Here is a 17136-nt window from a genome sequence, read left to right on the forward strand (position 1 = left end):
TAGTGATCATTGTTAGCCTCGTGTTGGAGGATTTTATTTTGTCTCCACCAATTTGCAAAATACCTTATCGTAAATATGTTAAATTTTATTTCAAGTGTTATTTGATAGATAAAATCATTTTAGTCAATTAAGGCTTGTCTCATTGTTGAAGGCCGTACGGTGATCTATGGTGGTTAATTTCTGTGTCATTTTGGTATCTGGTGGAGAGTTGTCTCATTGGCAATCATACTACATCTTCTGTTTTATAGAAACATGAAAGCAAGTATTAATGATAACATTATGTTGTTAGTATCTTTATTTATGGACTAATAAAATATATCCATTATCAATTTCAAACTTGAATGGTCTATCATGTCATGTTTGAAATCCTTTTTATTCTGAATTTCACTTCGGCTTTACAACACAGCCACCGCAACAACACTGGTTGTTGTTGACGCACCTCGCTGTTCCAGCACAGAATTTCTCAACACAGAAAGAAAAGCAACCATCAACATTAAAACCACAGTCCACAGTGGGAAAGCACGTTTCAGCAGCTTCAGTATACTTCAATCCTAAATAAAAAAAAGTAAAATTAAAATAATAATGATTTCCGAGGAAAATTCAGACGGAAAGTCCCTATTAAATGGCAAAATCAAAAGCTCAAACAAATCAAACGAATGGATAAACAACTTTCATATTCCGGACTTGGTATTGGTATTTTCTTATGTAGAAAATGGTGGATTGAACCTGGTATTAAAGCTAGCTAGACATCACACTTTATAACAACAGATGAAGTATAAGGACAATTTCATTTTAAGAAAAAGTTATCATACTTTCTAAATGATTACACAGAACATATAATATCAAACTTGAAACTTTACCGAATAATTTCTCATTCTTTGGCACTATTATACACTCTTCTTGTTGTTTTGTTTGCATTTCATACCGATTAACGAAGAACGGAAAGGGTTGTTTATCTGATATATTATGTCATATGTTAGTTTGTAATTTGCCTAATGATAGAAAAAAAATGACCATGATTGCTTCTTTATTGATATTTCTGTTTCGGAGCAAAAAGGTTTGGTTTAATAATAATTTTGTTAACACATGTTACCAAAAATTATCTGAAGACAAGAAATATTTACATATATAGCCGTCAACATGGTTAATGCAGGAACAAAATTTCAGAACAGAAAACAATAACTAACTCGTCAGTATCGGTAAATTATTTTAGTACAGAAATGATTAACTTACCAGTGAAGCATATCAATATGAAGCAAAATCCAAGGTAGGCAGTCATTATTCAACAACAATAGTCCTGTAAATATTATATGTTATAAATTTGGCAGTTTATTGATGTAAAGACGTCAACCAATCGCAAACACAGAGTTTAATATGACAGTTGTTGTCCATTCGTTTTTGATGTGTTTTGTCATTTGATTTTGCCATGTGATTGGTAACTTTCCGATTGAATTTTCCTCGGAGTTTAATATTTTTGTGATTTTACTTTTTAATATAAAAGTAATTGAATAAAAAAAGCAATATTAAATTGTCGCATATCATGTATAAAAAAACAAATTATTAAAGATTAAGACGTAAATTTGCTAAGTTGTTTTCGTATTTTTTAAAATAACTTACACTTATTACACTTAACTAGTAACACATGTACACGTTTTCACCTAATAGAATTAACACCGATCTACATACAAGAAAATATTATCACATGATAATTTGTGTTGTTGCATATCTCTCTCATTTTACCTACCTGTATCTATATCAAACTAAAATTGTTATGCAAAGAAATAGCATGTAGCGTTCTTTATATTGTCCGATAATAAATATTAACGGAAAAGGACATAGTTGAAAATAACGTTTATTGGATCGGTCTTTCTTCAGGGATGAGTCTGATATCCAGGAAGAAATGGGCTATAAGCACAGGTGCAATAATGTTTTAATTTATTTTTCGTAGCTGATGAAGTGACAATTATTTCTGTATGTCTCTTTAATTTCGTTATGTCCTTCTGTATGTCTCTTCAATTTGTCATTTCTGTAGACATGTCTCTTTATTATTGTTATTTACCTTTTGGTTCATGATGTTTGTCGATTCAATGGAGTTTGTCTCAGTGTTGCCCCTGAGGCAGATCCTGTATTTCATGTCACGAAATTATTTGTTCTTTTTATTTCCTTAATAATTTCAATCTAAACGGTTCACAAGATCGAGACATGGCAATCATGTCACATTTTTTCGATTTCAGTAATAAGATAGCATATTTTGCTTTAATTTAGAAATTTAAAAAAAAATCATTTTTAATTTGTTGATAAAAATTGAAACAAGTAATCTTCATAGTAATCTTCATACAATTTTCGCAAAATGTCATTTTTAAAAAGTGGGGTCTATAAACTCGTTTTAAAGATAGATCAGTCTAAACATCGATGCATTCGAAACAAACATCTTTTATTGAAATGTCACAGTTAGACATTCCGAAAAATATAGTCTTAGGTTAGCGACGTCATTATCTCTCTGTAACTGTATCGTATGCCCTTTAGGTATCTTTGTTCATTTTCCCGCACATCCGGGTCTCTTTATAGTGGCTGATTTCATTTGCAAAACTAAGAACTGTCAAATTGACGTTCAAAATAAACAGGTGATTGCGTTTCTCCGCAAAGCTTAATACTCTAAAAGTAAAGTCCCGTTAAACAGCAAGGAAGCTTCTAGTAGATCCATATATTGTTTACACGTTAGAACTAATAAGGTATCAAGATGCTGCAGAATATAAATTCATTCTGTTTAGAAGGCCATGTGAACAATGTGCCATTTTTTTTATTTTAATAGATAAATTGAAAGATGAGCAACCTGACATATTAAAATACTGGTAAACATGATTGTATTAAAGTTCCATTTCTTCTGCAGTATCTATTTTTTTTCACTAAAGTCCTGCAGATCCGTGACAACGTTGTGGATTCGATGATTAAAGCACTTATTTTTGAATGGTAGTAATTCTGACTGTTTCAAACAATAGCAGCTCTCAACTCACAATAAACATTCAAAATGGCGAGTATTTCAATAATGGCCACCACAAAATATCACGGAAATCAAAATATATTACTAGTTTAAGGTAACATATTTAACATGAAAGGTAAAAAATGACATAGAAGTAGTGCAGGTACATTCTGTTTTGTAGTTTATAAAAAAAATATAAGAAACGAATCAAACCTTTTTTTTTAAAAATAGCCATTACAAAATATCAAAGTTATCAAATATAACTATAATTTAGTACGCCAGACGCGCGTTTCGTCTACATAAGACTCAACAGTGACGCTCATGTCAAAATATTTATAAAGCCAAACAAGTAAAAAGTTGAAGAGCATTGAGGATACGAAATTCCAAAAAGTTGTGCCAAATACGGCGTAGGTAATATATGCCTGGGATAAGAAAATCCTTAGTGTTTCGAAAAATTCAAAGTTTTGTAAACAGGAAATTTAAAAAAATGACCACATTATTGATATTCATGTCAACACCGGAGTGTTGACTACTGGGCTGGTGATACCCTCGGGGACTAAACGTCCACCAGCAGTGGCATCGACCCAGTGGTGTAAAAGTTATCAAAGGTACCAGGATTATAATTTAGTACGCCAGACGCGCGTTTCGTCTACATAAGACTCATCAGTGACGCTCATATCAAAATATTTATAAAGCCAAACAAGGAAAAAGTTGAAGAACATTGAGGATACAAAATTCAAAAAGGTTGTGCCAAATACGGCTAAGATAATCTATGCCTAGGATAAGAAAATCCTTAGTGTTTCGAAAAATTCAAACTTTTGTAAACAGGAAATTTAGAAAAATGACCACATTATTGATATTCATGTCAACACCGGAGTGTTGACTACTGGGCTGGGGATAACCTCGGGGACGAAACGTCCACCAGCAGTGGCATCGACCCAGTGGTGTAAAAGTTATCAAAGATACCAGGATTATAATTTAGTACGCCAGACGCGCGATTCGTCTACATAAGACTCATTAGTGACGCTCAATATTTATAAACTAAACAAGTTATTCCATTGAGGCACTTAGATAAAATCATTGCTTATTGTTTACAATCCACCAAAACTAAAGCACCCAGTTATATAACTGGCAAATTCCATAACTATTCTCAAAAGATTTTTCACCCCTATAATTTCGCCAGAAGTCATCTGCTCTTTTACAAATACACATTGTCGATACCTTAAAATCATCTTCCTATTGTGCCTCAATCAGGTGAAATTTGACATTTATCAAGTCATTGTGTTATATGATAAAGCGTTAGGTATCTTTGGATGAACGTTGGAAAGTAATTCCATCTATGAAACATTCATTAAATTTGTGGTTTCTCCCTCGAATCCTTGTGGTTTAACAACAACAGCCTTTGACAATTTTGAAAACCAACAATTACATCTTAAGAATCGTTACATTGTACAACACTTTTCGATATTGCATCTCTTTACTTGCCTAAATTTGTCAATTCGTCACAACCTTATGCTTTGAAATAACCTCGGGTAGTTTAACCGATATTGATTATGTACATGCCAAACTGTTCGTATTATGTCTTTAACTTAGACACTTATATTATAATCCTTGTACATTTGATAACTATATGAATATCATATTCCAAAGGATACATTGAATCATTTATACCAACCAAATATAATCATACGTTAAATACCTACATCAAGTAAATACCACTTTTTACGAACATGCACTCTGTCAATTTTTTAACAAGAAATACAATTATGCCAACCTTGTATAACAAGTGAATCATTCGACTCTATCCTTACATGGTATGAAATACTTGGCAAACAGATGGCGAGACAAAAATGATGTTGCAAACATTAATTATGTCGAAACTGCCTTCCATAAATGAAAAGTCAAGAATAATGGTAATCAACTTTTTAAAACTATCATTCTGCATAGACAATGTTTAAGGAAGCCATGACATATGTCATTCCGAGAATAGAATTCAACAATGTGATAATATATTCTGAGACTTGTATTCAATATCACGCGATCAATTATATGTGTGCTTTTGTGGAGCAGGATCTGCTTACCCTTCCGGAGCACCAGAGATCACCCCTAGTTTTTGGTGGGGTTCGTGTTGTTTATTCTTTAGTTTTCTATATTGCGTCATGTGTTCTATTGTTTGTCTGTTTGTCGTTTTCATTTTTAGCCATGGCGTTGTCAGTTTATTTTCGATTTATAAGTTTAACTGTCCCTTTGGTATCTTTCGTCCCTATTTTGTACAATTGGAACAGTGGAACATGCCAAACATACATCTACCAAATTAAAACAGATTTAAAATGGAGATTGGTATTGCGTCAAAAGAAAAGAAATCGGTCAAAGAGCAGAAAACAGCCGAGGAAATGTTGCTTTTATTAAGGTCTTCATATAGAAATAGCTTCTTTGAGTACTTAAGGGTCTGATTAGAAAAAAATAAGGGTTCAAACAGTGTTAAATAAAGAACGCATAGTACTTCGTGAACATGATATTCTATTGAGAGGCTCTTTTTCATCATTAACAAGACCTTTCAATGAGGTTCCAATAGGTGTACAAAGATCCAGACATAATTTATACTGAATATGAGAACCTTGTAAAAAGTGTGTAACTAAACTCATCATACGTATCAGGATTAAAATGATGTATGTTCTTCTCGCGTTGAGTGTACACAACCGTAATCATTGACACTTGAAATATTTGAAAATCCAAAGCTTATTAAAAAGTAGAAGGACTATAAATAAAAAAGTACAATAACGTATAACCCAAGCTGGGAAAGGAATAAGAGCTTTGCATGGGGGAGATATATTCCTTGATTTTGGCTATTTTCCAAAATTTTGTAACAGCAAAAATTTATAACACAAAAAACCAGTATTTTCATGCCAGTACCGAAGTGCTGGCTACAAGACTGGTGTTATCTTCGGGGACTATCAATCTCATTATTGTATCATCAAACCCTGAATTCTTCAGAAAATATGAACGATTCAGCTTGACGATACATCTTGAAATGGATTAATTTAGTATTGATTAAATAAGTTAATGCAAAAAAAATTGATGAAATATAAATGTCATTAAAACAGATATCTATCAGATATTAAATGACAAGGAAATGAATGAAAAAACCTACGTGAGAATATCTGACATAATACATTAAATTATATGAGAGCTGCTTCCTATTCTAAGTGGAATACTCTTTAAACATCATTAGTATATAACAAGCATGTGTCTGCGTTGTTGTGCTAAGCATTCCCCTCAATATTAAAGGCCTCGTTAAACAGTAAGTAGGAGTCTAGCAGATCCATCAATCGTTTACACAAGACAATGCTTGTACCAAGTAGGGAATATGACAGGTTTTAACCATTTGTTTTATTTGTTTGAGCTTTTCAATTTGCCATTTGATTACGGACTTTCTTTTTTTGATTTTCCTCGGAGTTCAGTATTTTTGAGAATTTACCTTTTACATGTTACATTAATAGTGTCAAGCTTAGAATAGAATATGAAATCATTCTGTTCGGTTGTTCTTGAGAACAATGTAAAATAACATATTTGGACAAACGGACAGACGAACAACAAGACAGGTGGAAATAATAATCCAATAAACCCCCACTCTGTAAAAAGGAGGAATACATATGTATTATTCATATTGTTGACGATAATTTATAGATCTTGGAATGCTGTTTTTAGTATTGTTTTAAAAAGTCAATGAAAATTAAAAGAAATGCAATACAACTGTCATTAAAACAGATGTCTATCGGAGATCAAATGACAAGGACATGCATAATAAATTCTACCGGACAATACTAGATAAAATATATTCTTTAGATTTATAAAAAAAAACAAATATATATTCAGTCAAACTCTGTCCATTAGTAGATTTCGTTGCAGAACATTTTACATTCCTAACACCAGTAAGTGAAGAGTATACGTGTAGCCTTCACATGGACTAAATAGTTTGATATGGAAAACACAATTACGACATACAAACAGTAATTACTCATTAACTAACAGTCAGCCGGAAATAAGAATTAAACCCAAAAGGACAATATTGGCAGGTAATTTCAGTTGTGTACGTTGTCGCTTTACATGAATCAAGATTTTTCCCTCTCTAAGAATATTAGCATGCAACAGATAATGTTGAATCAAAATAACAGCTGTTTCCTTACAAATATGGTTTAATACGTACATGTCATTTATTTGTTAAAAATATATATTAATAATCAATAACCTTAAGTACATTATAAATTAGATATAATACGACTACCTGTGTCTGAGAGCATGTTAAATACAGAAAAACTGGTCAATACAGAAGTTTTACTATTCCTTATCCAGAATGTTTGATGACTATAAGATTTCAACGTGTTTGATTTTAGGGTTGCTGTTTTTTTTCATATGTTTGCTTTTGTTTCTGATAATTTATCACTAGTAGCCAGATTTAAGTCTGAAACGGTCATTTCGGTCTGATCAAGTCTTAATCGACTTAATTTACCGCTAGAGAAAAACGTTAAGACCTGTTCAGACACTCAGACTCTGTTAAGATACATCGTGTGCAGCCAGATCGGTCGTGTCAAGATAAACAAGACAGATGCATCTAGCATTCAAATAAGACTTGATTAGATCACGTTCAGATCATATAAGACCAAAGGTGAAAACCCTGTTTAGTTGCTGTAAGATCGTGTTCAGCTGTGTTAAGATTTTAATAATATTTTGAATAAAACGGACGACACTTTATCTGTTTTTATGAAGGGTTACTCCCCCTTTATGAATAAAATCTCTACATCTTTGATGATATTCTTTTGTGGTCTTTTAATATGACTGTATATATATGTCATTAAATAAAGTATGCAAACTTTAAAAAATAATTATTTATTTCCGATAGAATCTTTTACATTTCATTGGTTATATGAGAAAAGATTAATTGTTGTGACCGAAAATGTGTCATAAAAACTTTGCAGTCATGCTCTCTGACATAAAGTATTCCTGTATGTATGCATTCCGCCTCTAAAGATATAATGATCAGTATTAAATATATCTCAAAGATGTTCTTAAACATTTGTTTTTCTAATGTATAGTAATAGTTCTTATCTATATTTGGTCAAGAAACGTACATTTTAAGTATATAATTTACTTTATATTTTGAAATTTTACACAGATGACAGCTGCTTGGTGAAAGTTATTTACATTTTAATAAACGGATTATTTAAGCAGTAAACCGAAACGGATGATCATAAACTAACTAAATAATAACCCATTCGTGGACGTATAATGATTGAAGTTCCATGTTTTATCTTTTATATAAAATGTATGAAATTAAACCGGGTTAAATTATTAACATTATTTTTTTAAAAAAATAAATGCACCAACAATATAAGCATATTTTGCATATTTTAAAAATTCAATTGACATTTTTATATTGACCATTATATACATATAAAGACCGATGTCGATGTTAGTTAAGACACGATTGATAAAATATAATGTACGGTTTATATTTCTGTTTCGTATCAGATTTTTTACAGCACCAGTTATTACTCATTTTGAAAAACAGTGAGACGCTTACTTGCTATTTCGGAATTGACCAAAAAGCTTTAAAATAACGTAGCGAAATGACCGTACTTAAAGATTAGACTTTTGTTTTCCATTTTTAATTGTTTTACACTAGTCATTTTAGAGACCGTTATAACTTGCTTTTCGATGAGGGCAATAGCTCCGTGTTGAGGCCGTACTTTTGACCTCTAATTAAATTATACCATGTGACTTGAAAGAGAGTTGTTTCATTTGCACACATATCACATCTTCTTATTTATATTTACCGAGTTGATTCATTGGCACACATATCACATCTTTTTATTTACATTTACCGGGAGCAGTTTATAACATTTTCATTAAAATAAAAAAAAAAAATCAAAAAAAAAAATCAGTAAATCAAATGGATTTGTATCATATTGTTACATTCAAAAGTCTTTAATTTTGATTGATAGTATACATTATACATTGTTATATGTATTGCATTGCTCCAAAATAATGTCCAGTGTCAAATATTACACATCGATGATCACTTAGATTAGTTACTTTATAGAAACTCATTTCCTTGGATGGTAGTACACGCTAGTATTTTGTCCTTTAAAGTTAGTCTGTCTGTTTAATAATTCACAGTTTAAGGAGAATTTTTCGTCATTTGCAAATAGATATAAAATAGGTATGAAAATTTGCTTACGATTGCATTCAGGCAGAGAGAATTATGTTTTATTTTATTTCAGACTATTAATTTAGTACAGATATAAAAATATTCTTAATCTTTTACAATTTACAAATATAATTGGAATGTGTTTTTTGTATGCACGTTGTAGATGAAAACTATATGATCTAACTTTTTCAGAGGTCTGTGAAATATTGAAAAAAGGACGTTCCGGAAAACACAAGTCGTTATATAAAATGCTTGTAAAATGCCGTTACATGTGGTACGCTCATATTTAAAAACATTTCTTTTTAATAAGAAAGTGAAAAAACAGTCATTGAAATTCACCTGAAAAAGAGTAAACGAAAAGTGACTATCAACTTATTTTTCAAATATCGAATACACAAATAAATCTCTAATTTATCCACGTTTGCAATTTGTTTTTAATAACCGGTATCTGTTGGTATTCGATTGGACATCAGTATCAATGTAGGCGTAACAACCTATCACATTTATCCAATCAGCTGTCTTGTATGCGATGACATACGGTCCACAGAGTTTAGTTTTTTTCATAATGGACTATAAATTGATTGCAATAAAAATTATTCATACTCTATAAAACAAACTATATCCTGCCCAAGAATGACTTACAAAACACAATGTTATACGTTATAACTATTAACGAAAATTAAGTCGGCGTAAAAATAAAATAATAACAATAATAACAATAACTATTTAACGGTAGAGCTCTGATTTGAAGGGGACTATTACGCTATTAGTATGATAGTCCCAGCAATTTAACAAATTGATCATCAAAAGGACGGTTGTGTATTAAATATTCAGCAAAGCAATAAGTTTTCGTCTCTCTCTGTACATGGACTGCCTACTGCATTTCAAGTAATTTCTCTCCAGATCATCTCATCATCATGGTGAATTATCTCGATCATATGATCATATGATACTTTTCAAGCCAAAAAAAATATTAACCATTAATATTTATGATAGCTAGGTGTACAGGAAAGTTGGTGCAAATGCGAATGATACATTTTGAAAAAAAAAATTGAGCAAATGATACCCTGAAAAACATTAAGGACTACTACCATTGTGGGCCAGGGACTTGCCGGTACGTCTAAAAACCACATAGGCCGCTGCTCTCGTACCTGCACTAAAACATTGCTGGAACACTAAAGCGAACTTTCTACACTAATGAAAAGTCCATGCTTATATTTAAGAATAAACAAGTCATGAAAAGAAATATTACTATACATTGTACAGACATTTAGACTAATCCACTAGCTTTGGTACAGCGGAAGCAATAATATCGAGTGTAGCAAAGATACCAAAACAAAAAAAAAAGATTTTAATAATGCTAAAATTATATATTTTCAAAGCAAAGGGCAAAGCGTACGCAATGTCGCCCGGAATCCGGCACTGACTGACTGACTAGCAAATTACGACAAAATTAAACAATTAACAACTTTATAAAAAAAAAAGAATAGAAAAAAAGTCTATTTAGCCCTTAAACAGGGAATATTATGTTACTTTGTGAACATGATATATCTTAAATCAGTGTTTTAAAGTTATATCAGATAAAAAAAATATGTAATTTATGCCAAAAAAAAAACCCCCGTATTTTAGAATCACGAAATGCATTTTAATTAAAATCGGAATTAGATTAGATTTGTGATCATTGGAATTTATTAAGACTTTTTCAAAATATCTATTTCTTTAAAGGAACTTTTTTAGCTCGAAATTAATAAGGTTCATATATATAAAGTATGTGGTACAAGCTCACACCGATTAATACATTAGTATATATTCATGGTATTGATCTATATACTCATGCAAATAACTCTTACAATTATGAATTCTTATAAGCTGCACAATCATACAATAGGAGATATGGAATATACTTCAATTTGACAGCAACCAAACGACAAAAACACCTCAGGTAAATCAAGGCCGCATATTTAGTCTTCAACAAGAAACAGGTGTCTAGACGAAATGCCAAGTTTTAAATCGTCAGGAATTTGTATAACAAAAAAAGCAATATGAAAGTCTAATTAATATAAATATTCATTATTTACATATACTTTACATTTCTTTGTCATTAGAGACACGTTTGCAAAGACCATTTTCCGTTCACATAAATTTTTTGACGGTTTTCCTTTTTTATTTATAACCTACTAAAATTGCTCAGACTAGACGGGATGAAAGACTAAAACACTTTTATAAGTCAGTGTATACACGGTGTTTTTCCCAAACCGATAATTTCGTCGCCTAGGGATATGTCAGAATTTGACATTAAAGGTCCCTCAAAAGCTTTACAATACCCGGCCGTGTCATTTCCGTTTATTGTAGATGGAATTATAATATACATACACCATACATACCAATACAGGTGAATTTTAGTTTTGGAGGACTTTTAAGAGGGGACGCATTGCATAATGGCTAATTTTGAAAAAAAATATCCAATCTTTTATTTGCGCCGAAAAAAAAAATCAATAATATAAAACATTATTCCAAAAGCAATACAGATTATAGGGTACATCAAGGAATTACTATACAAATCATTGAGGTATTCAATTCTTTAATATTTCTGACAGATAATTTGTATGTAATTGGTTGCAACATATGACAATTTTCCAAAAAGCAAAGTTTTACACTTTTCCACGTCGCCCAGGATAGTCTAGTTTTACATCGGTATAATATGAATTTTGTATCTTTGCTCATATTCATGCACACGTATGTAATAAAAGAGTTTAACAGGTCGAGAGCACTACCTTTTAGGGAAATATGCATGAATTAGCATACGTATGTCCGCGCATTTGTTATAGTTTATTTACGTGTGACGTAATTTATAAAATTGAGAATGGAAATGGGGAATGTGTCAAAGAGACAACAACCCAACCATAGAGCAGACAACAGCAGAAGTTCACCAACAGGTCTATGTTGACCTCTTTTTTTTACCAATCCACCAAACAAGAAACAATGCATGATGGACTACAACATGTTTACAATCACACGAAAACACGTATTATTTACTGAAATGCAACACATTTTTTTCATGCTTTGCACCTGTCCCAAGTCAGGAATCTGATGTACAGTAGTTGTCGTTTGTTTATGTAATTTATACGTGTTTCTCGTTACTCGTTTTTTATATAGATTAGACCGTTGTTTTTCCCGTTTGAATGGTTTAACACTAGAAATTTTGGGTTCCTTTATAGCTTGTTGTTCGGTGTGAGCCGAGATTCAGTGTTGAAGGCCGTACATTGACCTATAATGGTTTACTTTAAAAAATTGTTATTTGGATGGAGAGTTGTCTCATTAGCAATCACTCATCTATTTGCGGTGTTATCAATATCGCTTAGATTTTCAGTTTTTTTTTTGTATCCATATTTATAGTTTGTGATATGAAGTATTCTTTCAATGCTCAGATTAACGAAGAACTATTTCGATGCAAAGAACAGAGTATTTAATAACCCGATATATTGCCATTACTATATGATGGATGATGACACGAAGATTTCGGGTATTCATTCGCAAGACAGCAACGAAACGACAGCTTCAACACAATTACCTATATATAAGACAAACTTACAAGTGTAAAGCTACCGTCGGTGCTAATATTTACGAGGGCAGCAACTTTCATAAAGACAGTTCAAAAAAATTAGGGATCCTTGAATTTTGTGCTCGTAAAGCGGGAAAGATTTTGAGTGGTTCAAACTTATATTGGGGTCACTAAAATTTCACCGATATTGTACCTTTATGATGTATAAGATAAATTAAAATCGAGGAAAAGTATGTAATTATGTATTTCTCTCTAGGAAGCAACAACGTATAATCATCAAGCGGGACAATTTATAACCGATTATACGTTATGTATTCTTCTCATTGTTGAAGGCATTACGTTTGACTATCATTACTTACATTTACTTCATTCGAACTTGAGTTGAAACTTGTCATATCGGTACTATATCTCCTTATTTTGTATACAAACATCTTTCTGAAAGATCGTTTTTCCATTATAAGATATTTAATGTAGAATACTAAGCAACATTTTTATGTTCACTATTTGACCGGTACAGAACATGCATGAAGCTATATCATCCACCATATTCTATCAAAACTGCACAAGACATTTTTAATTCTTTTCTGACAATGTTAACAAAATCTATAAGTATTGATGTAGACATATTCCAGTATATTGGACTTTTTTTAAAAACTGTTCACTTTGTTCTGAAGGTTATGACGCAAGCAGTTGTATAGTTTCATTTTGTTTTCGTCTTTATAGAGTTCGGTTTTTATTTTTCGTTCGGATGGAGATATTGGATTTTTTTATAAAATTTAAAGGACTCGGACAATTGCCAACGTCAATAAAATCATAAAGATGTTTATGTGCGACAAGGACCTTTAGCGAAAGTTGTAGCATTGGATCTAAATCTATTATATTTCTTTTATTTGTTTATTTTGTTTGTTTTGGTTTGAATTGTTTACACTTGTACATGTTGGTCCCTTTATAGCTTACTTTTCAGCGTTGAAATTATGATTACCAACTTTAACAGATTGTGTCTTGGTGAAAAGATATCGTATTTGGCACTCATACGTGTACCTCATCTTTTTTTTTCTTCTTCATAAATATGTCTGCTGTATAGTTCACCTACTTCTATTTTACAAAATCAAAAACGGTCCGTTTAGATCAAGTATCGATTTGCGTATTTGTAAAATGTCATGTCGTTGGTACACACTGTGGCGGATTTGAGGGGGGATGGGAGTTTTGACCCCCATTTATTAATAGGAACATAACATTGGATCCTCTCCCTTTATCCTTGATTGGGAACCCCTTTTAAAAAATGATTGGATCCGCCCCTGTACACAGAACTAGTACGCCTTGTTTCCCGGGCGGTACAGACCACCACTGTCACTCTTTCTTGTATCTATGTAATAATATTAACGCTAAATTTTGTTCATAAAGATTGGTGCACATAAATTGTGTAGTAATAGATTTCCTAAAATAAAATCTGAATCCATGTAGCATGTGGCATGACATAATTATGGTGAAATTGTGAAATCACAAATTTTAAAGCTTATTTGTTTTATTGTTTTATTGTTAGATTTTTTGAATTTTCGATATATGACCGTGAATAGTGAAGAGAAAAAAATTGTGTAGCTGTACAGGGACTTTCTATACTATAGAAAGCCTCTCAGCTGTTATAAGAATCTAATTAAAATGCAGATCTCTGATTTCGTTAAACTACATATAACCCTGAATTTTCGTCTTCCATTTGTATTTTTATATATAGTTTGAGTTCTGTAAATTACTTTTAAAATATATGGGGTAACTGATGTTGGTTTTATTTACGTCAACATATAATATAGCAAACAAACAAACATAACAAAAACGAACCAAAAGACATCCAGAGAGCAAATTGATTTTTACGGCTTGCAGTTGAATTATAAGTATAAAGAACAGTTATATTATAACTATACCACGCAAAAAGTTTTCTAGTTCCATGCCATAGTAGAGTGAAAATGGCTCACTTTCATTTGACCGTTAAAGAGACAGGATAAGTTGACGCAGCTTTTGAAACTTATGATAAACAATATATAGCAAAATAAAATACGCATTAAAAAATAATTGACACAGAAATCACAACTTATTAGTGTGGGTGTAACGGAAAGAATGTAGCAACCTATCTGGGAAGTTATATAAAATACAAAACTATGTATTATATACACTTTAAGAGCGTTAGCCTGAATGTGTAGGTCTTTCTTACACCAGAATAATGCAGAACGAAAAATTGAATTATTAAGGACAGGGGCTTCCAATACTAACGGATTCCCTGTTTAGTACATGTAGGAGATATTTCAGCAATTTGATAATATGCTATTGAAAATGCTATTGAAATGCAGGGTATCCAATTTATTTATCAACAACTTTATGTAAAAAAAGGTATATTATTTTGACAGAAAACAAGACACTTTTCTTTAATCTTAAGTAATTGAAAATTGTTACAATTTATGGGTATTTTTTTAACATTTTACACCACAGCCAATTTTTGTACAGAGTGTAGAAATACCGCAAAAGACTTCTTATATTAGTGCACTGAAGGGCGATACAAATTGTTGTTGCACTAAAAACATAGTTTTTGCACTAAGGATATCACAACGACGTTATGAGACCACAAACATTGATATGAGAAGATATAAGTATATAACTTATAAATATAAAATTGTGTATCAATATATATTATAATTTTGAAGTTGAATTTATTTTTAATTAGAGCGTGCCATGCGTCTCGTGACCGAAGGCTTATTGTAAATTCGGGGTCTTCCTCGAATGCCAACATTTTATATGGTACCTATTCCTTGAATGCCAACAAAAATATTTCAATAGATGTTTATATAATAACAATAGGTGTTTTTATAAGTATTTAACTGTTAAAAATAATTAATGAACTTTATAGAAATGCAACATTTTATCACTTTCTCATAAAGAAAAATAGAAGATTTTAGGGGTAAAATTATTATTAATTTTAAAGAAATAAAGAAAATTAAAACGTTTTATTACTTTTTATAAAAAAATATGTTTGGAATGAATATATGTTAATAACATAAGAAATATTAACAAAATTAATGAAATTTTAGTTGAATACATTTATTTCAAACGAAATAAAGGATATAAGAGATTTGTTTAGTTCCATATCAATTTAAATATTTTATTAGTTAATATAAACTTTATGAAGATTTCAGTTGTACAATTAATGAAATTAAAAAAATAATTAAGCTAATTTGATAACTTCTAAGCGGGAAACTCTACAAAAGTTTCAAGAAATTTCATGAAATATGGTAAAAAGAATTCAGATGAGTTGCAAATAAAGGCAACAGTAGTATACCGCTGTTCAAAACTCATAAATCCATGGACAAAAAACAAAATCGGGATAACAAACTAAAACCGAGGGAAACGCATTAAATATAAGAGGAGAACAACGACATAACACTAAAATGTAACACATATAGACAAAATCCCACGAGAATAACAAATATAACATATATATATAACATCAAAACCAAATACATGAATTTGGGATAGACAAGTACCGTGACACGTCTTATCGCAATGTGAATTTACACTCAAAAATAAGAGAAAACAAACGACACAACGTTATAATGTAATACACACAGAAACGAACTATAATATAACAATGACCATATTCCTGACTTGGTACAGGGCATTTTTAAAGGAAAAAATGGTGGGTTGAACCTGGTTTTGTGGCATGCCAAACCTCGCACTTTTATGGCCATGTGAAATATAACATCAAAATGACAACACAGGACTACAATATAAATAAATTGGAGAACACAATTGACAAAGAATCACACGAACAACAGCCAACAAAAGGCAACAAGTTCAAAATTTTAATACGCCAGAAGTGTATTTTGTCCACACAAGACCTATGTGTGACGCACAGATACAAAAGTTTGAAAGCCGAAACGAGTACAAAGTTGAACAGCATCGAGGACCAAAAGATCAAAAAGGTTGTGCCAAAAACGGCAAGGGTTTTCTGTTAAGTTACCAGAAAATCCCTATAATTTAGAGTAATTTATACTTTTGCAAACAGTAAATTTAATAAAATGAATATTCAAAAGATGTACATGATAAAGCTGAAGTATTAACTAATTACAGGAAACAACTGAAATACATTTACATAACCAGACATTTGAAACACAAAAGTAGACACATCCGAATACGTTTAAACCTCTACGCCAAGTGACGTCCTATTTGAAACTGAAAAATGACAAAAAAATGACGTCATTTGAATTAGTAAAACAGAGCATCAAAAAATGAAAAATGACGTCACATAAGAATGAATAAGATAGAATTAGGATTAATTTAAGATTATGTATTTGAACTAAATACTGATATTGCATTTAATAACAAAGCACATTTTAATTC

General features: G+C 31.2%; 1 long non-coding RNA gene across 2 annotated transcripts; it reads right to left on the reverse strand.

Moving 5' to 3' along the window:
- Positions 1-277: 277 nt before the first annotated feature.
- Positions 278-1794, reverse strand: LOC143074760 (uncharacterized). 2 transcript variants are annotated; one of them, XR_012978066.1, is made up of 3 exons: positions 1745-1794; positions 1234-1297; positions 278-551 (listed from the first exon to the last, which is right to left on the reverse strand). It is a non-coding gene; the product is annotated as an uncharacterized LOC143074760 (long non-coding RNA). The 2 variants fall into 2 exon arrangements; XR_012978065.1 differs by lacking the exon at positions 1745-1794 and adding an exon at positions 1618-1705.
- Positions 1795-17136: the final 15342 nt, after the last annotated feature.

Source organism: Mytilus galloprovincialis, chromosome 5 (assembly GCF_965363235.1).
Source record: "Mytilus galloprovincialis chromosome 5, xbMytGall1.hap1.1, whole genome shotgun sequence".
Taxonomy (NCBI): Eukaryota; Metazoa; Mollusca; class Bivalvia; order Mytilida; family Mytilidae; genus Mytilus; species Mytilus galloprovincialis.